The 23282-nt window shown below is 48.3% G+C and overlaps 1 protein-coding gene across 9 annotated transcripts in view; it reads right to left on the reverse strand.

Moving 5' to 3' along the window:
• The window catches only part of CD151 (CD151 molecule (Raph blood group)), a 38478-nt gene extending 17763 nt beyond the window's left edge, over nt 1-20715 (reverse strand). The window contains exons 1-2 of one of the 9 annotated variants that reach the window (XM_054827180.1): nt 20316-20715; nt 3066-3164 (exon numbers count right to left, since the gene is read on the reverse strand). The gene's annotated coding sequence lies outside the window, so the exon portion shown is untranslated. Of the gene's footprint in view, nt 1-3065; nt 3165-11273; nt 11767-19925; nt 20111-20315 lie in introns of those variants that run through there. The other 8 variants (XM_054827177.1, XM_054827175.1, XM_054827181.1 and 5 more) reach the window with 8 other exon arrangements.
• Between the last annotated feature and the right edge of the window lie 2567 nt (nt 20716-23282).

Raw genomic sequence — 23282 nt, forward strand, 5'->3', positions numbered from 1 at the left:
CCCTCAAGACTGCAGGTCCTGTTCCACAGAGCGCCGCGTACAGACCTTTCAGGCAGCCTAGCTTTGCCGCTGGGAGGAGAGGATCTGTCTGTTTCCAGAAAGCTGGCAGGGAACAGCTGCAGGTTTATAAAGCACAGTGATTCATGCAGAGATGGCAGGCCATGAATCAGAAAGCAATCAGGGCTGTCTCCTGCTTGATCTATCCTTCCCAGCCAGGAGCAGAGCTGATGGCACTGGCTGCCTTCGCATGCTTAATGACTCGCCCAGCAAGCTGTTGAGGGAAAGGCTCTCTCTAGACCCTCTTTTTGGAAGTCATGTGTTTGTGCTCCTTGTCTCACACAGGGTGGCCTGCCACCTCCCATCACCTGCAAAGACTGGGTCAGGCTTTAGGGAGCCATGCTGGTCCAGTGAGGGCAGGAGAGGCCGGTGAAATGCCTTTCCCAAAGAGCCCAGGCAGCGGAGAGGGGAGCCAGAGTCTGCCTCCCAGGCTAGGGGTGACTTTGAGCTCTGAGCCTCGTGGTCCCAAAAAAGCAGATAGGTGTTGATCTGGGATGAACATGGGGGACCTCATCCTGAATGCCCTGATGTGACCAGGGTCTCTTGACTTCAGTCAACTATAACAGACAGTCAGAAGTGTCACGAATCACTCTTGAAACCAGACGAGAACAAGCAACGTTAATTAACACACATGGTTATATTCTATTTTAAAACACTAAGGCAAAGGTCTATTCTGAATCACATCAATAATTATGACCAAGGTCTCCAGCAAACAGAACATGGCAAACTATGCCACAGGGGTTTATTTACAAATGCATAAAAACATATTAATTAGACATGAGCTTCATAATGGGAAGCGCTTTGCTAACTGAAAAACTGGCTAGAAGACCAAAAGCACTTCCATAATGAAGTTCACTTGGTCCAGTCCAATAGACAGTAGCTTCATCAGCAAGTTAAATTTAAGCAAGCAATCATGGGATACAGGCTGTGAAGTTCAGTCATACAATAGAAGGGATGTAGTTTTATGTAATTCACCGGAAATTAACAACAGGTTCCTACTGTGCCTACACACACTGCAATGTAAACAACAAGGAGAAATAATGCTCTAAAACAAAATACACAAAGATCAGAGGAAAAAACAAGGACAAACTCAGTACGGCACAACCTGCACATGAAAGGGAGGGGTAATAGTTTGAAGATTAATTCAAGAAACTGGGAGATGAACAGCCTGAATCCAGTTCTCCACTCTGACACAGACTTTCTGCATGGCCTTGGGCAAGTCCTTTAGTCTGTTCCTTGCCACTGCTCTTCCTCCCTAGCACAGGACCCTCATCTTTCTCTAAACCCTGTGATGTTGTAAGGGTCTGCCCCGAGAACCCCTGCTGACAGAGGAATGCCAGCTGCAAGGCATGACAGGCTCCAGGTCACTAGCGTGTTGGCAAAAGCCATACAGCAACACAATTTCACTGCCTCAGAAGTGTTTTTGCCGGTATAGGCTACTTTGGCCAGTGAATTGGACCAATCTCTTTTGAGATTTGTAAAATCCATACTTTTGATGAGAGGACTATCTGATAAAGCGATTTTGGCAACCATTTAAAAGGCATGCTGGCTGAAATATATCAAAGATAGCGAGATGCTAGTAATGAAGTATGAGAGAATGGAGTAACAGTAAGCAAGAAAGAAAGGATGACCCACCTATACAAACACCGCAAAGAAAAAAAAAAAAAAAAAAAGAGAGCAAGCTCATCCTGCCCCGTCTGACTGCAAGCCGCAACCTTCCAGCTGGATAAGAACACACAGTGTGCGACTGCCAGGCAAGGCAGGGGTCACTTCAAAAGTGACAGCATTCCATGGCCTGATTTTCTTGGGCACTCTGTATCTTACTTATACTGAACCCTTAGGACAAACTGGACAACGGGAACGCACCAGAAGTTGAGCAGTTTGGCTCCAGTTTTGGTGCTGAACACCTGGGAAGACAAGCACTGCATGAACAGTTGTTTTGTTGTGCTGAGCCACCTAAAATCTCAATGGTAGGACTTGCTCTGGTACCCCACATCAGACCACTGTATTTTTATTTGCAGGCCCAAAGGCACATACAGGCACACACCCACATCTCAGCTCAGAAAAACACGTGGCATGCACACACACACACTCCTGCTGGCTAGACATTCATTTAGTCATCACAGACATTGCTTGGTACATTTGCCTCAACTTGCACAGTAACAGTACTTAATTAAACAGCAAAGAAAGCCAGGCTTGCAGGCTTTTTCTGCACAGCCTGCCCTAAAGCAGCATCTGAAGGGTGGGGAAGAAACAATGCCAAATCAAATGAAATAGCTCCCAGACCATTAAAAGCATCATTATTTTTAAGTACTGATTTTTTAATGATAGCAAAAAAATTGGTATCCAACGCATCAGTGACATTTATTTCATAGATAACTTGTATGCCAGAAGTTAGATAACTCCCAACATCTTTGCCAACACACAAGAAAGACTCGCTACAGGAAATCCTGCTGTGCCTATGCTGCTATGAAAGTGGAGCTCCCAAAGGGCCGCTAAGTCCAACATTGTCAGCCCCCTACCAATACAGCCACCTCATGCACCCAGCAGGCATGCTGCTGGCATGGAGGGCAAGGTTCGGCTACCCTGGAGCCTATCTGAGCCAGATAACCCTGGCCCTTGAGGCAGCTCTTAGCAAACAAAGCAGATGTCCTCCCCTTGGTATGTGCAATGCAGGTGTGGGCCAATAACCTTCAAACTGACTGAAGACCTCATTCTCCAGCAACACTAAACTCCAACCTTTGAAAGCACAACCTCTCTAAGTTCCCTGTCAGATAAAAATAATACCACTGTCGCTTTACCCCACTGAACATCCTCAGAAAAGGCCTCCAGCTGCTTGCCAGCACATCTCACACAGCCCAGAAAGCAGCCAGAACTCGTTAATTAAAACCTTCCCAGGAGAGGAACTCTAAAGCTTGCAGGTGAAGAGCTCCAATTTACGCAACTACCGAGTGCCATTATCCACCCCAAACTGACAGCCAATGTGGGTCAACAGTCTTGACACCGACCTTTCACCACCAAAACAGCTCACAGCACCAGTGCAAATGTTCAGTCCTCTTCAAGTGCTTTCTTCCACACTCTCTCTTCTTGCTGGCTCTGGTCCTCTGCTGGATTCAGGAAAGCAGGAAGAAAAGAAGAGAGATGCAGAGAATCATCAACTATGTCAAAGATTGTTCTGGGAATCAATATTTGATAATATGCTTCACCATCAAGTCCTCCTTTTAATAGAGAGTGCATGATTTCCGAATACACCTTATGAATGCTTTTGATTAAACTGGAAATTGTGCATAATGGGGGAGAGCCAAAATGCAGCGTGAAGATCTTCTGATGGTACGAAGCTGTCAGAACATTTATATTCACTGCTGCATCCTGTAAATGCTGCCATCCTTTCTGTCAAGGCAGTGTACAAACCACAATGACAACTCATTCTGGTGCAAAAGGCCCGAAAATAACTCCATGAGAAAGCTCAGGAAGAAGACCCTTTGTGCAGTGTGAAGCCCTAGCTGGTGTTAGTGCCTTGAAGTAATCATTGCTCCTGGCACTCCCATGGGAACTACCTGGGAAGAGGAAAGAGGTGGGCAGACAGTACCAGGACTCATCACGTACATCCATCCTCTGCTCCCAGGGCTTACATGCCCCAGGATACAGAGCACGAACCACAGCAGGGCCCCTGCAGAGAAAAAGCATGCTAGGAAGCCACAGTTTTCTTCAGCCTCTATCCCTAGTGAAGCATGATCAAGACACAGGTCCTAAGTACCATGGCAGGCTCTGCTGGAAAACAGCTCCCCTGAACTCTGAGGCTGCTGCCAGCCCCCCTATAGCAAGGCTTCAACCTCCCAGTGTAAATGCACAGTACCTCCCTCAGATAAGCAAGAGGTCACAGGAATGTGCTTTCAAACTTAAAAGGAGTTATTTCTCTACAACCTTACTACATTTATCATAGAATGGTTTGGGTTGGAAGGGACCTTTAAAGGTCACCTACTGCAACCTCTCTGCAATCAGCAGGGACATCTCCAAATAGATCAGGCTGCTCAGAGCCCCATTCAACCTGACCTTGAGTGCTTCCAGGGATGGGGCATCTACCACCTCTCTGGGCAACCTGTGCCAGTGTTTCACCACCCTCACCATAAAAAAGGTCTTCCTTATATCTAGTCTGAATCTAACTTCTTTTAGTTTAAAACCATTATCCCTTGTCCTATCGCTACGGGCCCTACTAAAAAGCCTGTCCCTGTCTCTCTTATAAGGCCCCTTTAAGTATTGAAAGGCTGCAATACGATCTCCCTGGAGCCTTCTTTTCTCCAAGCTGAACAACCCCAACTCTCTCAGCCTGTCCTCATAGGAGAGGTGCTCCAGCCCTCTGATCACCTTTGTGGCCCTCCTCTGGACTTGCTCCAACAGATCCACGTCTTTCCTGTGCTGAGGGCTCAAGAGCTGGACGCAGTACTCCAGGTGGGGTCTCACAAGAGTGGAGTAGAGGGGGAGAATCACCTCCCTCGACCTGCTGGTCACACCTCTTTTGATGCAGCCCAGGATACAGTTGGCTTTCTGGACTGCAAGTGCACATTGCCAGATCATGTCCAGCTTTTCATCCACCAGTACCCCCAAGTCCTTCTCCACAGGGGTGCTCTCAATCCCTTCATCCCCCAGCCTATATCCATATCGGGGGTTGCCCCGACCCATGTGCAGGACCTTGCACTTGCCCTTGTTGAACCTCATGAGGTTCACATGGGCTCACTTCTTGAGCTTGTCCAGGTCCCTCTGAATGGCATCCCATCCCTCATGTGTGTCTAACACACCACTCAGCTTGGTGTCATCTGCAAACTTGCTGAAAGTGCACTTGATACCACTGTCTGTGTCATTGATGAAGATATTAAACAGTAATGGTCCCAATAAGGACCCCTGAGGGACACCACTTGTCACTGATCTCCATACAGACATTAGGCTGTTGACCACTACTCTCTGGATGCAACCACCCAGCCAATTCCTTATCCACCAAATAGTCTGCCCATCAAATCCATCTCTCTCCAATTCAGAGAGAAGGATGTTGTGGGGGACTGTGTCAAAGGCCTTACAGAAGTTCAGACAGATGACAGCTGTAGCTCTTCCCTTGTCCACTGATGTAGTCACTCCATCACAGAAAGGCTGCTAGATTGGTTAGGCAAGACTTGTCCTTGATGAAGACATGCTGGCGGTCTCAATTCACCTCCCTGTCCTCCATGTGCCTTAACACAGCTTCTAGGAGGATCTGTTCCATGATCTTCCCAGGCACAGAGGTAAGGCTGACAGGTCAGTAGTTCCCAGGGTCCTCCTTTCTACCCTTTTTAAAAATGTGTGCAATGTTTCCCTTTTTCCAGTCACTGGGGACTTCACCAGACTGCCATGACTTTTAGAATATCATGGAGAGTGGCTTGGCAACTACATCAGCCAATTCCCTCAGGACTCTGGGATGCATCTCACTGAGTCCCATAGACTTATGTATGTTCAGGTTTCTCAGGTGGTCACAAACCTGATCTTCTCTTACAGTGGGAGGGACTTTGCTCCCCCAGTCCCTGCCTTGACGTCCATCCACTCAAGAGGTGTGGGAAGAGAGGTTGCCAGTGAAGACTGAAGCAAAAAAGTTGTTGAGTACCTCAGCCTTCTTCTCGTCTGTTGTTACCAGTTTGCCAGTTGTGTTCATTGGGGGGGGGGGGGGGGTGTGTGTGTGTGTGTGTACACTTTCTTTGACCTTCCTTTTCCCGCTGGCATACCTATAGAAGGTGTTCCTCCCACTCCTTGCATTCCTTGCCAAATTCAGGTCCAGTTGCGCCTTGGCCTTCCTGACCCCATCCCTACGCAACCGGGCAGCATCCCTATACTCTTCCCAGGATACCTGTCCCTGCTTCCACTGCCTGTGCATTTCCTTCTTGCCCTTTACTTTGACCAGCAGATCTTGACTCATCCATGTTGGTCTCTTGCCGTCCTTTCCTGATTTCTTACACGTGGGGATCGAGAGCTCTTTTGCTTTTTGAAAGTGTCCTTAAAGATCTGCCAGCTCTGTTCTGCTCCCTTGTTCCTGAGGGTGGCTTCCCAGGGGGACCTATTGACTAACTCCTTGAACAGCTGGAGTTTTGCTTTCCTAAAATTCAGGGTCCTGGCTTTACTCTTTGCCTGACCCATATCCCTCAGGACTGCCAACTCCACCAGTGCATGGCCACTGCAGCCCAAGCTGCCTCCAATCTTGACATCACCAATTAGCTCACTTGCATTGGTGAACATCAGGTCCAGTAATGCATCCCCTCTGGTAGGGCTGTCTATTACCTGGCTTAAGAAGTTAACCTCAATGCACTCCAGGAGTCTTCTGGATTGCCTACAGCTCACCATGCTACTTTTCCAGCAGATGCTGGGGTGGTTGAAGTCCCCCAGCAGGATGAGAGCCTGTGAGTACGATGCCTCCTGTAGCTGGAGTAAGAAGGCCTCATAGATAGGGTCCTTTTGATCAGGTGGCCTGTAGTAAACACCAACCACAAGGTTCCCTTTGTTGCCTTGGTCTCTAATTCTTACCCATAAGCTTTCAGCCATCTCATGGCTATTCTTCAGAACAGCTTTTCACAATCTATCCATTTCTTGATGTAGAGGGCAACCCCTCCACCCCTCCTTCCTCACCTGGTTCCTTCTGAACAGCTTGCAGCCATTGATAGCCACGCTCCAGTCACAGGTTTTGTCCCACCAAGTTTCAGTAATGGCAACTAGGTTGCAGCTTTCTACCAGCACAATAGCTTCCAACTCCTCCTGTTTGCGGCCCATGCTGCATGCGTTGGTGCAAGGCACTTCAGCTCAGCTGTTGGCTGTGTCACCTTTTCAGTGGAACACACCTTAATTCCTTTGAGGTATTTCACTGGTATTTCCCTCTTGGCTCCTATTACCTCAGGAGCCTCTGGCTCCTCTCTGTAAGACTTCAAGTGTGGTCCAGTGTACCCAGCAGGTCCCAGAGCAACAGGCTGAGGGCCCTCACTAGCACGCCATCCCTCTAACCTTGGTGTGCTGTCCCACAGCTTGTCATTTCTGTGGAGGCAGCTAGGCTGCGTAAGGCTGCTGTACTGGAAAATGGCCTCTAGCATCCCCTCTATCCTCTGCTTTTCTAAGATGGAGGGTCCCAGACTTTTTCCAACTGTTTGTACTGCTACATCCTCAACCATCTGACCCTCATCCCACAGCAGGCAGGTTCAATTCTCCCTGCGATCTGTTTCCATTGGCATTGCAGGCAGCAATTCTTCCTCCCTAACCTGTTTGGATACTGAATCAATGATCCTTTGATCTACACCCTGACACTAACTTACCTCACAGCCTAAGGCTTAAACTCTTATCTATTGTCTGTACCAGGATACGGAAGCAGTAATACTTCCTGACTTGCCTGGGTGGGATAACAGGGTGTTTGCAAACCACCCAGGAAGAGAAAAAAGTTACTTTTTATTAGTGAATCAAATTTAACACAATTCATAACCATTTTAACTTCCTATTATCTTCAAGGGGAGGTTCCTGCAGTCCTTTACCTAGCATAGTACAGGCAACAGACCTTCATTTACAATCAGCTTGGATTACCTCTGCTTCCATTCCCTATAAAAAGGGAATGCTCTGGTAGGAATTAGAAACTTGTTGATTCACATAACTATGTAGCCTCCAGACCACAAAAACATCTCCTGAGAAAAACGGTGGAAATCCCAGCACTTGAGCCATTGGGAAGCAGGCCAAACAAAGTCCTGGAATCATTAATTAAAGATCAGACAAGGGATCTTTCTGAGGAACCGGGGAGAGGAGCGAAGGCACAGGCAGCGTGGTCACCTACAAAGCCAGCAATAGCTCTGAAGCATCCTCAGTCCCAAGGCTGGGCCCAAGCTTTCATCCAGCAGCCCTTGCACCCCACCATATATCCATCTGCTTCATGCTGCTCCCACACTCCTGCCCTTTCAGAAGAGAAAGCCAACCCAGGATGCAAAGCTGAACATTTTGCTTTCCATCTCAGCACGTTGGAACATGCTGGAAAGTCAAAGTACTCCCCAGCCCTAGAGGCACAAGAAGGCAAAACACGAGCCAGACACCCAATGAGACAAAGCTCCTTCTCAGGAATTGTCATCTATATTTGTGCGTGGGGCAGGCAGACGGAATAGATTTTGTTCCGAAACCCTCCTCCCTGACCCTTCACATGGAAGCTGAACTCATTTGGCACTGCTGAATGAGATTCCCCAGACCACCGCTTGGAAACTACCTTTACATCCCTCTGCCTGTTGTCTAACCTGATTATATGCTCCTGAGGGCATGGAGTCATCTTCCGTGACTGTACAGTACCTAGCGCAAAAGGGTCTTACCCCCGGCCTTTTAGGAGCTGCTGAGAAGTGAAGAATACAAAGCAATGTTTTCCAGCCACACCACCTGCTCCTACCAGGAATGCGCACAGTGGTTCTGGAAGATGTGGAGACAACTTAGAAAGCCACCTACATTCAGCAAGAAGTAAGATCTCTTGGCCATCTTCAGCAGACCCTACTTGGCCCTACCTCTTGACTAGGAAAGCCCCTTTCTGAAGAACTTAAGAGAGGATAAGCGAGATCCCATCTGGGAGTTTGGGAGGATCTCACCAACACCCTCTGAGTCTAGGCGTCACCTCCATCAGGCTCCTGCTGTCACCCCTCAGGACGCTTGCCAAATCCCTCCTTTCTCCTACCCTGGTTCTAGTTGCTGCATTTTGAATAGAACCCTCAAGAGAGATGTAGACCCTTAACTCCTGCTAATTTTGATGACAGTCAGGTATCCAGTGAGGAACTGTGTGCCTAATACACCCAAGGAACCGCCTGTTCTTCAAGACAAGAGCTGTCTCTCAGGAGAGGAGCGCTTCGTCCCTGTGCTCATTTTTTCAAGACCATTTACTCCCCAGGGGAGGGACTTACTGAAGCATAAATAACAACGAGCATAAATTTCAAACTCAGCAAGGATTTACATGTTCAGCACCACACACACACCTGCAAATTAAGTGTTTTATGAGGGGGTTAGTCAAACCTGGACGAGGTGATGGCTAGCTTCGGGATCCTTGAGGATAAAAGGCACCGTAGCATAAAACCAATTTCACAACCATTAAGAGAAAGAAAACGTGAGAGAGAAAGAAAGAGTGATTAAGCATGCCCAGGACTGTGTGTGTCTGTGCTCTTGCACTGTTCAACTACAAAGCAAACAAAAAACCCTTCATAGGGCTTTCTGGTCCTAACAAAACATATGCAGCCAGCCACATCCTGAGAACAGAAAGACCCTGTCCGCTGCTCCAGGAGTGGATAACCCAGGAAGCAAACAGCCCCTCCAAGCACCCAGTCCCCATTGGGAGCTGGAAGGCACGCCAGAGAACGGCACACACTGCGCGACCAACGGGAACTCCTGCCTCAAACAACATCCTCTTGTATCTCATAAGGCCTCCTTTATCCTGAAGGATCCCAAAGCACTTTATGCTATTTATACACAGGAACCACTTCACTAGTCATTGAACTGAGGAGAGGAACAATAATCGTCTCTTTTCTCTCACTTGAAGCGACAAAAATCAGTGCCTGGCGTGTGTTTCCAGAGAGCTCATAGCAATGAGGGTTTGCCATGATGAGGAACAATAGTTCAGATAGGTCAGGGTTAGCCAACAGACAAGACAAGCTCTTCACTGCAGCCTGCTATTGGTGTTTTAAATTCTGTTTTCCCAACTCTGTTCATGGGCAATGTGGGGTTTGTGGGTTTGTTTTGGTTTTTTTTTCGGGGGGTGGGGTAGCTGTTTTTTTAAAGGAGGGCTTTGTCTGCACTGGAGAACTTACCAGTAGCATTAAACCACATTTCTAAACAAAACGGTTTGTGCAGCATCAGCTTTCTGCCTGATCCCTTCCTATTCATTACATTCATTTCCAGCTCAGCCCTCAGAAGCGCAGCCACTGGGTTCTCAGTGTTTTCAGGGAGTGCTCACAAAACCTCCCTGCCCTGTAGCCATACCAGTACTACGACCAAGCCAACAAGCGCTAAAAATCCAGGGAGGATAAAAATCCTCCCAGCCCCTACAAAGCATATTCAGGTAATTCTGTTCATGAATTCAAAGCTACCTGCAAATAATGCAGTGATGATAACCATTTGTTCACTGTCTACAAATAGCTGGCTTCAGCTATTGTGGTTTCAGCTCAAGGCTAAGAGCACATGCTGTGTTGTAGCTAGCGCGCAGTCATTCAAAATCTGGCTTGCAGTCACATTGCAGAGATACTTTCAGTATAATTCCCTACAAATCTCTGCAGTGAAAAGGTGACTAGCTAAAAGCCAGCAGATTTTCAACCTATCCACAGAATCAGGTGCATATCCCATGGCTGATGATCATCTTCACCGAGCTCACAAACGAATTGTGGGACTTCAAATCCCACTGTCAAAAATATGTGCAGCAGTTTTTAAAAGAGAGGACAGGCAGCTGGTGTGTCACCATGGGATGCATTTCTAGCCTCTCAGTGACACAATGTTCTATAATCTCACTGCCTGAAAGACCTTCTGACTCCTCAAAGCAATCCAACAAAGAAAAAAATGTATAATGATATAATAGGAGCACAGAGAAATCAAGTGATTCTCCCAGTAGAGAGAAGGAGTGGATTTGCTCTCCTCTCAACATCCATCCTACATCTGCTGAACCATTCTGTCCTCTGGAAGACCATTGCAGAACACAAAGCTGTAAAAGGCAAAGTTTTCAAGCTACTTGCTGGCACTGCCCTGCCTGCACCCAAGATACCTCACTGCAGACAGCACAAAGTAATAAGTGCACAAAAAGCTAGCACCAGCTTTAGCTTTTGTACAAAACTTGCTTCACTTTGAGTAGGCTGTTCCTGTTCACCCTTTCTGTGGTGTAAACAAGAAAAGCAAAAGTCTCTGGAGTCAGCCCGCAGATCTCTCCCTGGCAGCCTGCCTCAGTTTCAACTCCACAAAGATTATATTTTAAAAGCAGCCGAGAAGGGATTTGACAGTGGAAACTGAGGTTAACAGACTTATCACTTCAGTCATGCTGCTGATTAGCTCGGGACTGGTGCCAGCCATGCCAGAGAGAACCTCTGAGTGTGTCAGTGACTGAGCTGTTATCTGCGGTCCTGAGCTGCCCTATCTGTGCGGCAACGCACTCTGCAGCATCCCAGCACACCGATAGAAAAAAAGAACATCATGCAACCACCGAACAGGGTGACAGCAGCTCTCACCTCAGCACGGCAGCTAAAGAGATACCAGTGGCATCTTCTGCAGCCTCCCTTGGACAGCCAATTCATGCAGGAACACTCGCACCTGGAATTAGCCACTTCACTACCAGCAGTGCCAGGAAGTCTCTTCTGACCATCAGTCCTGATATATCTCCGACATCCACGTCTCCAGGGGTGTTCTGGAGTGATCATTAAACGCTTTGAGGAGTTATATTCCTCTCCAGAGCTAAAAACACTTTTACTAGAGTCAGATCAAATATCAAGCACAGTCAAGGGCAAATGAAATGACATTTAATTTCCCGAAGCTGTAAGTCCAGTCCACAGGAGCTGTCTCCTGTTGCTATAGGAGCAATGCTGGAAACAATGCTCAATCCACACTGCTTGAGGCTTCCTTGAAAAGGACCATTCTTCCAGGGAAATTAAACCACCCCCTGACAAAAATAAAACATTCCTCCCCCTTCCGCCTGGCTCTTATGTAGTGGGTTTTAATGACTCCACCAAAACCATTTATGCAGCTGTTTTTAGACCAGCCTGCAAACTTGATGGGGAGGCACTAGCATGTGAATAAATAACTGGGAGGCAAGGGCTGTCCTCCAGGCAATTACTTGCTGGCCCTTTGCCAAAGCTGGAGGCAGGGGAAAGAGAAAAACAAGTCCCTGACCCCAAAGCACATGCCAACAAGCTCTAAAGAAATCCCCCAGCCCCAAACCATCAACCACGGCCCTAAAACACCTCGCTCCACCGGTCTGCATACAGACCTGCCCGCAGAGGCACTGGGCTTGCTCAAGCCCTCTCCGCTGCTTCAAATAAATGCACAGGCAAGGGCAGGTCTCCATTAAGGGTACAGGGCTATAATCAGTACAGAAACTTTGGCAAGTCTGTCTCAGCATACTTTATTTAGAGCTGGCAGGAATCAGTAACTGGAAAAGTGTTCCTCTAAAAGATGCCAGCACAAACCCGCTGGACTTCAAATGAAGCCGAGAAATCCTGCAGGGGATTTCTCCACCAGTCCACCCTCAGGTTACCATGGCACTATATGAACAAGCTTCATTAAAGGAAAGCCTAAAAGGAGTTTGAAACTTAATCCTCCTCCCCAACTTGGAGGTTGATTTTCAAGTCAAGAGGGACCATAACATCTCATCTGATCTCTTGCTATTTTAAAGGTTAAAATTGTAAAGGCTAAAAGTAGTCTATTCTACAGTTCTGGGACACCCTGGATTAACCCTCAAATACCAGGAAGACTCAAGAAGGCTTCAGGAGGTGGGAGAAACCACATGCATTGCTCCCTTGGGAGCCTCTCCAAATGTTACTGGCACATACTCACAGTTCAAACTACTACTTTGAGCACAGCAGAAAGCAGCAGAGCATTTTCCACTGTGTGTAAGAGACAGGAACATGGCAAACATCCGGCATTAGGCAGACATTACCAGTCTGTCAATGCACCCCACACCATTAGTGAGCAGGAGGGGAAAAGCAGCCCACAGCATGGTTCACTGGTAGGTTAAGATGCTCATTAAGTCCTTAAACATTTAAAGCAAAAAATACCCAGAGAAAATCCAGGAACAACACAGTCAAAAGTTTCTGAAGAAACTGAGTACCTTCACTTTGATCTGAGTTTCGGTCAGTACTAAATGCCCACTATGAGAATGAGGTTCCTCTAGAATATCAAGAGATAGAAGAACCCAGAAAACAAATGTCACTTCTTGCTTTTGAAGAATTTAGATAGAACTCTCAAATTCACGCTGGAAATAACCAGGGCAATTCTCGGACATTAAATAATCCTCCTATTACTGACCACAGATGAAAGGGTGTTCTAGCACTGACCGCTCTGGCATCAGGGCCACCTTCGTGCCACTCCGAAGACCCTCACTGCAGTGATATATGCGCATACAGCAGCAGCATCTGACTTGATAACCACTGTGTGCACAGACACAGGGGAAAAAAAAAGAAAAGAAACAGGAAAAGACACTATTTGGTCAGGGTGTTGCAGGGAGAGTGGTCCTGGGCTGGCCAGACATGGCTATCAATGTCAAAAATTGGGAGGATATTGCCCATCTGCAACAGTCATGCCCTTTGTACACAGGGAAGCCAGCTTCCCACTTACACACCTGTAAATATACTGTTGATAAAAATTATTGTAATTATAGCTGTAATTCAATTTGGATAATCTCACTGCTCTCATTTAAGTTGGCTTCCCTCTCCCTTCTTTTTTCTCTAAAAACTTGTTAAAATTCCTGATGAAGTAGCAAACAATAAACGCCCTTTTTATTAGAGTAGTTTTCTTCCACATGCAGATGGATGCAGAAAAGTAAAGCTCATGACACCAGTGAAAGCAGAGTTTTTCCTCTGCAACTATCTGCTGCTCTTCCCTCCCTCCAGGCTTCTTTACAAGACAACTGTGAGTCAGGATCCACACTTCCCCAGTGTCTGACCAACTCTGAGGGCAAATGGCCCAGGCAAGTCAGCAACCAGGATTTTTTCCTAGTGTAAGCACAGTGGTTTAAATTCTCTTTTTTTCCTGTCTTGGGACACATTGCACACACGAGGTAAGCCCTGGGGAGCGCACAATGGACAGAGCAGGCTTTTGTTATGCTCTCCAGAGCCCATCTCCAAGGCTGACACAGCACTGGAGCTCTGCAGGACGTCTGTTCTCTTTCCCTGATCAGGAGGAGAAAAAAAACCAGCAAACTGGAACTCAAAGGCACAGAAACCAGCCTGACAGTTCCTCCTCCCCAAATACAGAAAGAGGTCCTCCCGATAACAGCAAATTTATCCTACCAAAATCCCTCAAGTGGACACGGTAAATTGGAGACAACATCAAATCTCTCATCTCACCCCTGGCAGACCTCTCACCTAAGCCGTCTCCCACAAAGACGGAAGAGGGGTACTCTGTATAGCAAGAGGGGATCTGCAACTAACCATAGCTTCCAGCTTGCTGGCAGCTTAACTCCTCAGCAAGTTGTACTTCCACAGAGGACGGGACTCTTCCCTTCTATGCTGCAACAGCTGAACCCACAAGCACGAAGCCCAACACCTTCCTATATGCACGTTCCTTGCGTACAGCACTCGACACACACACCTGAGACCCCTTCTTGCTCCAGAGCTGGCTGCTCTGAGGCAGCGTCTGCCACGCACGTGTCCATGTGCCTGGCTTCTACACTCGCCGTACATGGCCATGACTGCACACAGAGCTCCCCACAACCTCCCTGGGAGCTCTGCATGCAGCTCACAGTGACCATGGAGAAAAATAACAAATCACCTCTGTTTCCAGGGCAATGTGGGTGGGGAGATATGGGACATGAATTCCTCCCTTCTGGATTCCACCAAAGCTAGGCAGAAATACTGACATTCACAAGCCATGACTCACGCCTGCCTCCTCCAGCACTCCAGAAGTCCCGCTCACTGGCTGGCATGCCAGAAATGCCAGTATGGCTGGCATCTGCCAGCTGGCTCTGTTAGCATATAAGTTTGAGCAAACGATCCTTCCCCCTTATTTTCTTTATTGTTGCAGTGTGGTGGTCACTGAGGATCAGAGCACACCCTGAAAACACAACCATGCAGGCATCGTGGCTGTTGCTCTGGCAGATAGCAGGTCGCTAAGGCTCAAAACATAATCCACTTCACATAAAGCAGAAACTTCTCCCCCAGAAATTCCGACCTCAAACCACTCTTGGTCCCAATTTTAACTGGATTTCATCAGTGAAGGAGCTAAAAAATCCGTTGTTTGTACTCCAGCTATGCTGGTAAGTCATATACTTGTATTGAAAGAGCTGCCAAGGACCCCTCCGTTAACCTCCAAAGTGTAATTCCTGGCTGCCCCTCCTTCTCCCACTAGACCAGTATCCTGCCCCCACTAGCAGCTAATCATGCTTACATCCTTCTATAGGAGCTGGCTACGCTTTCAGTCCTGTGTCAAGCTTTTTTCACTACTGCCTGAAATGCATCTACCAAGCTGTACAGCACTCTTCCAGCTCAGACTGGAGAGCCATAAGCACCCAACCAGCAAGAGAAACTTAGGTGAGAAACATGGACCAAGCTGGTCATACCCAAATGTGGCCCAGACCCCAAAACGCACCTCTTACTCTGCCGTGCAACGTCAGGAGTGCGAAACAGTAATTATCTGCTTGGTCTTTCTCCTGTCTACTTCTCCCTCATAGAGGCAGACATATTCCAGGGCAAGGTATCAGACATACTTTCACCTTACCCATTTGTACAACACAGCCAGATCTTTCTCCCACAGCATCTCCAGGTGGTGTTTGTTCCTCTCAACCTGTCCCTCTCCTACGGTGACAAAGACATCTGGGAAACACACTGCAGATTTCAGCCCAACTCCACCGTTTTTTAGGAGCATGCACCTTCCACTTTACAGCTACAGGGACAAACTCCACCAAAGCATGGGCACTTAGATAGAGCCTCACAACTCTTTCCACTGTCCCAAATCCCCACTGCTCTGTTTTCTTTCCTATAAAAGGAAAGAGAACCTGGATCGGAAAAGTGAACTTTGCTCCTTTTGCATTCAGATCTGGTATCAGCAATAGATAAGAAACAATGGTGAATGCCAAACATTTTATGTCACCTATTTCTGGCTCGGTTTTTCCTTACAAAGCCTCACTACCGCTGCCAGGAACAACATCTCTCACACCTCCCGCACATCTCATTTCCACCTCTCTTCGGAGGCCATGCCGTGCTCCCTCACTCAGAGGTGCTCACCTCTTACACACATGCTCAGCAGGTAGAAAAAGCGACTCCACGGCAGCGTACATGGATGCAGGCGATACACACTGTGCAACCCACTGCACAATTAAAACTGCATTCGGTTGGCTGTACCTTGCAGACAGCTGCTGTGAGTCAACAACCAAATTAATTTAAGTAGCTGTCAAGGGCTCCTCTGTTAACCTCCACAGAATGTAATTCCTGACGTCCTTCCTTATCACACTAAACCAGTATCCCGCCTGCCACTAGTGTCCAGCTCTACCGGCATCAAAACTATGCATGAAATACACACAAATATATATAGTGATATATCAATAACTTCCTGAAGACACAGCTGGCATGGGTCATGGCAGCTACTTATGCTTACATCCTTCTAAGGACCCAGCTATGCTTTCAGTCTCACGTCAAACTTATTTCACTGCTGCCTGAAATGCACCTACCGAGCTGTACAGCACTTTTCCAGCTCAGACTGGAGAGCTGTAAGCACCTGACCAGCAACAAGAACTAAGGTTAGAAACATGGACTCAGACGACCATACCAGAATGCGGCCCAGACCCCAAAACACACCTCTTATTCTGCCACGCAATACCAGGAGTGCAAAATAGTAATTATCCTCCTGCTCACACTGCCGAGTTTTATTACTGTGCAGCAGCGAGGACGCAGGACTAATAGGACTGATTGAATTCATTCCCTGGGATGTCAGGCTGTTGAGATCACAAGCAGAGGAGTCTGGCAGGCGGGACGGAGCAGAGATGCCAATCAGCAGTGCTGCTATTACAGTGCTGATCCTTGCCAAGAAAGCCTGGCAGCAAACTGCTTTTGTGCCATGGGGAGGGATGGTATGAGGTGCTCTCCGCAGAACTGACAAAACACCTCATCTCCATCCTGCAGCCCTGCCATTCCTCATTCCTCCCTCCACACCCTGGCTTCAGGCATGGGGGGCAGGGAAAAGCACATTTCTCACAGATTGGGAAGATGGTCACCATCCTGGGGGAAAGCTCTGCCAAAGTGCATGTGCAAAAGAGAATGCAAAAAGGATGAGATTTTATGAACAGCGACACTGCTCATTTCAATTTGGCTTTGCTGTGGCAAAAGGAAAATCAGGTTCGGGGTCTGAAAGGAAGGATGAGCAAGTGAGATAGAAGGAGACATGGTCTTCAACTCCAGGATCTTGAAGGTTTTTAAACAACCAGAGAGACTAAGGTTTCTGCTCCTCACAGCCAGGGAAGCTGAGATGAACTGTAATTTCCAGGAGACACCCTCCCTCAGGCTTTCCATGACCTCAGCTGTCGGTGCACATGCTCAGGGAGAGCTGGAGATAACCCAGTGTTGAGCCCAGGAGTAGAGAGTAGAGGTGGGGAGTAGGAGAGCACCTTCTCAGGAGGTTTCAAGAGCAAGACTGATGAGGCCACTGGGAATAGCAGTAGTAGACCAGGACATGAAAAAGCAAAGCTCCCCCTTTTTGTTTTTCAGAATCAGTCCCTCCACCTTTTATCTTTCTAATCTTCTTAAACAGAAGGCACAAGAAAAACAGAGGGACAGCATGATTGCTTTATAAGTGACCAAATCACCTGGAAGCATCAGACAGGATTGTTTGCCACATACAGGTACACATGGTGATAGAGATGTTACTTGTACAAATACATGTAAAAACCTATTTTCCTTCTATGCATAACAACTAGCCCAACACAGTCCTTAGAACAGAAGCCAAACTTTGTAGAAGCAAGTGAATTTACCTGTGGGATGACCCAACTAGAGGAGACACAGCTCACCAGTCAACCCCTTCGAGGCTGTCTCAAGAGCAAGGCAGTTGTTGCCTGGTCTGTGTATGTACAATGGGAACAGCAAGAGTTGTGCTACAACTTTTATTAGCTGGGAATAATATAATGTGCCTGCTGGAAACTTCCTAAAGGGGATAGATAGCACTCCATTGGCCACTCCCGCCTAGCATTTTTGCTTGTCAAGGGAATACAAGCAGCTTTCTTCTACCCCCTCGCTGAAGAATTTCTCACACCCACTGACACAAAATTTTGGAGGCTACACTGAAAACACCCTTCGCAGAGCCAAGGTTTTGGCTGTGCGTGCTTTACTGCACTTAAAGAGAAGCCTCAGAGTCCTGCCCACTTCCAAACTGGCGTATGACTTCCCTTCTGCACAACAGGGCTGGGAAACTCAAGCATCACAGAAGAATCTTCTTGGGTTGGTATTCCCTGCTAACTCAGAAGATGGTTTTGAATTAGATCCAAAAGGAGAGCCACAGCCACAACTGGGTTGACGAAGTTCCTCTTCATCAGTGTTCTACTCTCTGCACTAAGAAAAAACTCTCCTTTAGCACACCTGCCTTGAGACAGGAAAAAGAAAACTTGACTGTTAAGCTCCCACCATACATACCGCAAGATAGACTAACCACCTCAGATTCCAGAGTAAAATGAGAAGTCATGCATGGGACATGATCTCAAGCACATAGAAAAGGCATGTTCATACTGTTTACTGCAGTCAACACATAGCAGGGACTGCCATGAGTTTTGCCAGGCAACTGGGGAAGTCATTCTCCTCCATCACAGAAGGACTCCCCAAGAAGATAAGCCATTATTTTAAAAAAGCCACAGCCCAATCAATATATGTGGCCGTTGGGAATAAAACATACTTTTTGCAGAAATACAGCATATGGACAGAAAGACATCCAGGTCAGGAACCCAAAGACATCATCAGGAAACTACAGAGCAAGGATGTGATCTCAGGATAGTTACATGGAGGAGCTCAAAAGCTGCCAACTCCTCCAACTCACAACCCAAGCTTTCAGCAAGGACATCTGACTCAAAAATACTGGCACCTAAGAGCAGCTGAAGCAAACCAGAGCCAAGACCCACATATGCAAGCCAGCGTTATGCCTTTGACAGGGAGACATCACCAGATACCTCAGGGAAAGCGTAAGTGATGCTGCCCCAAACACTGCCCAGCTTCCAACAGTGTGCAGGTCAGGGACTGCCTGTCCCAAGCACATAAACTCCTGCAGAGAATCTAAGTACACTGAAACTTTTGCATCGACTTTTCTAGTTTCCATTGAGCTCAGCCACAGCTCAGAAGAGACAGATGCTCTGCTCTCTGCATCACAGGCAGTCATCTTTGGTAGCAGCGAGAGTGACCCAGGAGGACTGGGATGGACCTTTGATGACACGCTAAGAGACTCTTCAGCTTCAACAGCCAGGCAGCAGATATCCCCTAAGAACCTACGCAATAGTCTCACAGGTGGCAAAGGAAAAGCATTTTGGCAAAAGGGACTTGTTTCAAAACTGTTTCAACAAAATGGCCACCACCTGGCATTACCTCTGATGGGTGATGCCATTTTAGTTAATCCTTGTTCTAGCAGACACCACATAAACTCTCAGAGCAAGCCAGGAAGTGCTTCAAGGGTATGAAGGAAGTGAAGCAGCATAATTTAAGGGATGCTGTACAGCAGCCTGAAATAAACATACATCATTGCTAAAATTCAGCAGGATACCGCAGCAGATTGATTACAAAAGCCCTCAGGAAGAGTCAGGATTTATTTTTTTTTTTATTTACAGCAGTTCATGTTCTTCATGAGATGACAGAGCAAAGTCTACTGGGAAAGATTCCTCATGGCAAGCAATGCCACGAGGTAACAATAACCCATCACCATCCTCTTCCCATCTGATTCAGCTTCCACAAAATCAAAGAAACGGAACATCGTCTGGATTTTGTGGTAAACAAGTGCTCGCTCTCCCCCTCCAAAGGAGGGCCCAACATAAAGGCCAAGCTTTACTTGTAAAACAGGGAGCCTTAATTGAACAAAAAGCAGGGGGAGATAAATATCGTTTCACAAGATTATGGCAGCATTCAGAATACCTTTCCTAATGCACAGACTATGCAAAGCTTCTGACACCTGCCCCTGCAACAGGTTAAAATACTTTTTAAAAAAACCTGCAAAAGCCGAGCCGTAGTGAAGTCGCACAATGCCAGTGGGCGCTGACGGGGAAGCCAAGCAGCGTTGCAACTGAGCTGGCCTTCGGCCACCGCGGCCAAGTACAGACGTGCCGCCTGACGGCACGGCGTGCTGCTCGGGAGGGAGCGGCGGGTAAGGAAAGCGCCAGCCCCAGCCGCAGCGCCTGGCCTCCCCTCTCCCAGGCCGGGCTGTCAGGGGTCGCCGCACGCAGCACCCGCCGCCGTCTCGGCTCCCCTCGCCGCCCCCAGCCCCTTCTCCCGCCCCGCTTCCCCACGGCCGGGGGGGACCCGCGTACCCCGCCAACGGCCACTCGCGCTCCGCGCCCTCCCTCCCCGGGCGGCCGCCATTCCGGGGGCGCCCCGCCTCACCCCTCCGCTGCGAGTCTCGCCGAACCGGAGAGCTCCGCTCCCCCTCACGCCCCGACCTGCCGCGCTGTGAGGGAGGGAAGGTACCGAGGCAGGGGGGGCGGGAGGGCGGCGCGGCCCGCCCAGCCCGGCCTGGGACGCCCAGCAGGCGCCACCGCCCCGACCCCGCGGGCGGTGCCTCGTCGTGGGGGCGCCTCCCTCCGGTGTCCGCGTCCTCACACACAGGCCGGCCGAGGGGCCGGCATGGCCTGGGCTGGCGTCGCTTGTTGCGTTGTTTTTCGTTTCCTGCCAAACAAAACGTCCCGAAATCCGGCGGTTTGCGAGATCTGCGGGCTCGGCGGTGCCAGCGGCGCGGCCGCGGAGCGCTCGGCCTCGCTGGTGCTGTGCAAGCCACCAAACCGTGCCTCTGGCAGCAGTGACCCCTGGCTCTCACCACCTGGGCCTCACGCTGGCATTTCCATTGCCGCAGGCAATGCATTACAGCAAACTCGAGCTGGGGCTTCTTTCTCTCTTTTTTTTGTTGTTTTTAAAGCGTCAGACCTGCTTGTTAAATAGTTTCCCATGAACCATCCTGTAAATCAAGATCAAGCCCTGACTGGCACATTGCCTCATCCTTCCATTACCTCATTTCAACTTCAGCCCAAATACTTCTGTGCTAAGCAACAGCCCCGCACCAAGGCTGGTCTCAGCAGAAGGACTGTGGCCCACTCCCTCAGCAGCTGAGTGGCCTTGCACGGGTTTTTAGGGGTGAGTGGGAAGAGAGGAGATCTGAGCAGGGAGGGAAAGGGCCAGTTTAGGACTTCCTGGGTGTTTGCCTCAACTGTGACACTTAACATCTCCTGCCCGTGTGCCTAACTCAAAAATCACATCATCCTTCCCAATGAGTAAACCAACTCCTCTCTCCTCATCCCATGGAGATCCCACCTCAGCTTTAGCTTAGAGCCTCTGGAGAGCCAGGTGACTAAATAGAGCCTTAGGGGACCAGCTCACACACATTGATGAGTTTCTTGCAGGGGGCGTGTGGCAGAGCCAGAAGGCAACAAAAGAGATGCAGGTCCTTACCCCAGGCCCCAGCCTTCCCTGGCCGAGTCCTGGGTAGCTGTGCTGGGCCCACTACCTTCTTGCCGTGTCCATGGATTTCATGTACAAACAGGAAAGAGTGTAACCTCCCACCCTGGCAGATTTGGGTCAGCAAACAGGCATGATTAGGCACAACTGCTGCCTGTGCGGCAGGCACGTGCTTGGGACAGCCTGCAGGTAAAGGTGAGATATACCACAGGACCTCCTGCACCCCAATCCTTGGCTTATTACTGGAGTAATATATATTTCTTGGAGATAAGTGCTTACCTTGAAAAAAATAATTTTACTTGGTCAGGTCTCCTGTGGACTCATCATTTCAGAAGTGCACAGCCACACTTGTGTTTGCAGGATCAGGGCCTTATTAAACTGCTTGGCTTGATATGTGTCTAAAGCGTGCCTTGCAGGCCCGAAGAGTCTGGGAGATGGATTATTGTAGGTGTGCCAACCAAAACTTCAGTGTGACTCAAACAGCCAGGTAAGTAATGAGCAGACTGACAGTGGCTCAAAGAGCTAACGAAGCTCTGAACTGCAGAACTGTGGATCTATTGGTGCTGAGCAGGAGATTTCCAAATAGAGCATTTAAAGGTGTATAGCATGAGCTATGAGATATGTTTATACTTGGAGCTTAAGTACTTGGTCAATATATATACGGACTAAGTAATTAACAATTAAAATGAGCATGAAGAAGAAGGTAACAGGACAGAAAGTAATGTGTGAGAGACTGCATGATCCCTGTAGCAGGAACTGATTAAAAAACGTGTGCAAATGGAAACTGGCCCTTGGAGTTCACGCTGCTGGAATAAGGAAGGTAGAAGAAAACCAACATCACAAATCTTTGCAATTCCTGCATTTGGCCTGTGGGAAACCTTTACGCTTAACATTGTGGCTTCATGCTCTCTCTTCAGCCCTCTGGCTTTTCAAAGAGATGCTGTCAGGCTAATCCTGTTACGCTTATCCTTAGCATATTAACATGAAAGAGACAAGTGAAACGCAAGGCAGAGTGGGGTCCCTTTGCCTACGTGCAGAGCTTTGTGGGACTGTGGCTGCTCATTACAGCAGCTGATTTTTTGCCTTTGCCACTAGATCTGATTGTATACACAGCTGCACTGTTGCATACACCAGGATAGGCTTCCTATGCTGTAAGCAGCTCAACATCAGCCGGCAATGCACACTTGCAGCCCAGAAAGCCAACCGTATCCTGGGCTGTGTCAAAAAAAGCGTGACCCAGCAGGTTGAGGGAGGTGATTCTGCCCCTCTACTCCACTCGGGTGAGACCCCACCTGGAGTACTGCATCCAGCTCTGGACCGCCCCAGCATAAGAAAGACATGGACCTGTTGGAGCGAGTCCAGAGGAGGGCCACAAAGATGATCAGAGGGTTGGAACACCTCTCCTATGAAGACAGGCTGAGAGAGTTGTGGTTGTTCAGCCTGGAGAAGAGAAGGCTCTGGGAAGATCTTATTGCAGCCTTCCAAGTACCTCAAGGGGGCCTACAAGAAAGCAGGAGAGGGACTGTTTACAAGGGTAGGTAGTGATAGGACAAGGGGTAATGGCTTGAAAGTAAAAGAGGGTAGATTTAAATTAGATGTAAGGAAGAAAAATCTTTACTGTGAGGGTGGTGAGGCACTGGAACAGGTTTCCCAGAGAAGTTGTGGATGCCCCCTCCCTGGAAATGTTCAAGGCCAGGTTGGATGGGGCTTTGAGCAACCTGGTCTAGTGGAAAGTGTCCCTGCCCATGGCAGGAGGGTTGGAACTAGATGATCTTTAAGGTCCCTTCCAACCCAAACTATGCTATGTTTCTATGAAGAAAAGTACTTTCTTGTGATACAATTCCATATTTGGAATTACATATTATGTGCAAAAAGTCACCTGTCCACTAAGAGACTGCAGCC

Source organism: Grus americana, chromosome 5, assembly GCF_028858705.1.
Source record: "Grus americana isolate bGruAme1 chromosome 5, bGruAme1.mat, whole genome shotgun sequence".
Lineage (NCBI taxonomy): Eukaryota > Metazoa > Chordata > Aves > Gruiformes > Gruidae > Grus > Grus americana.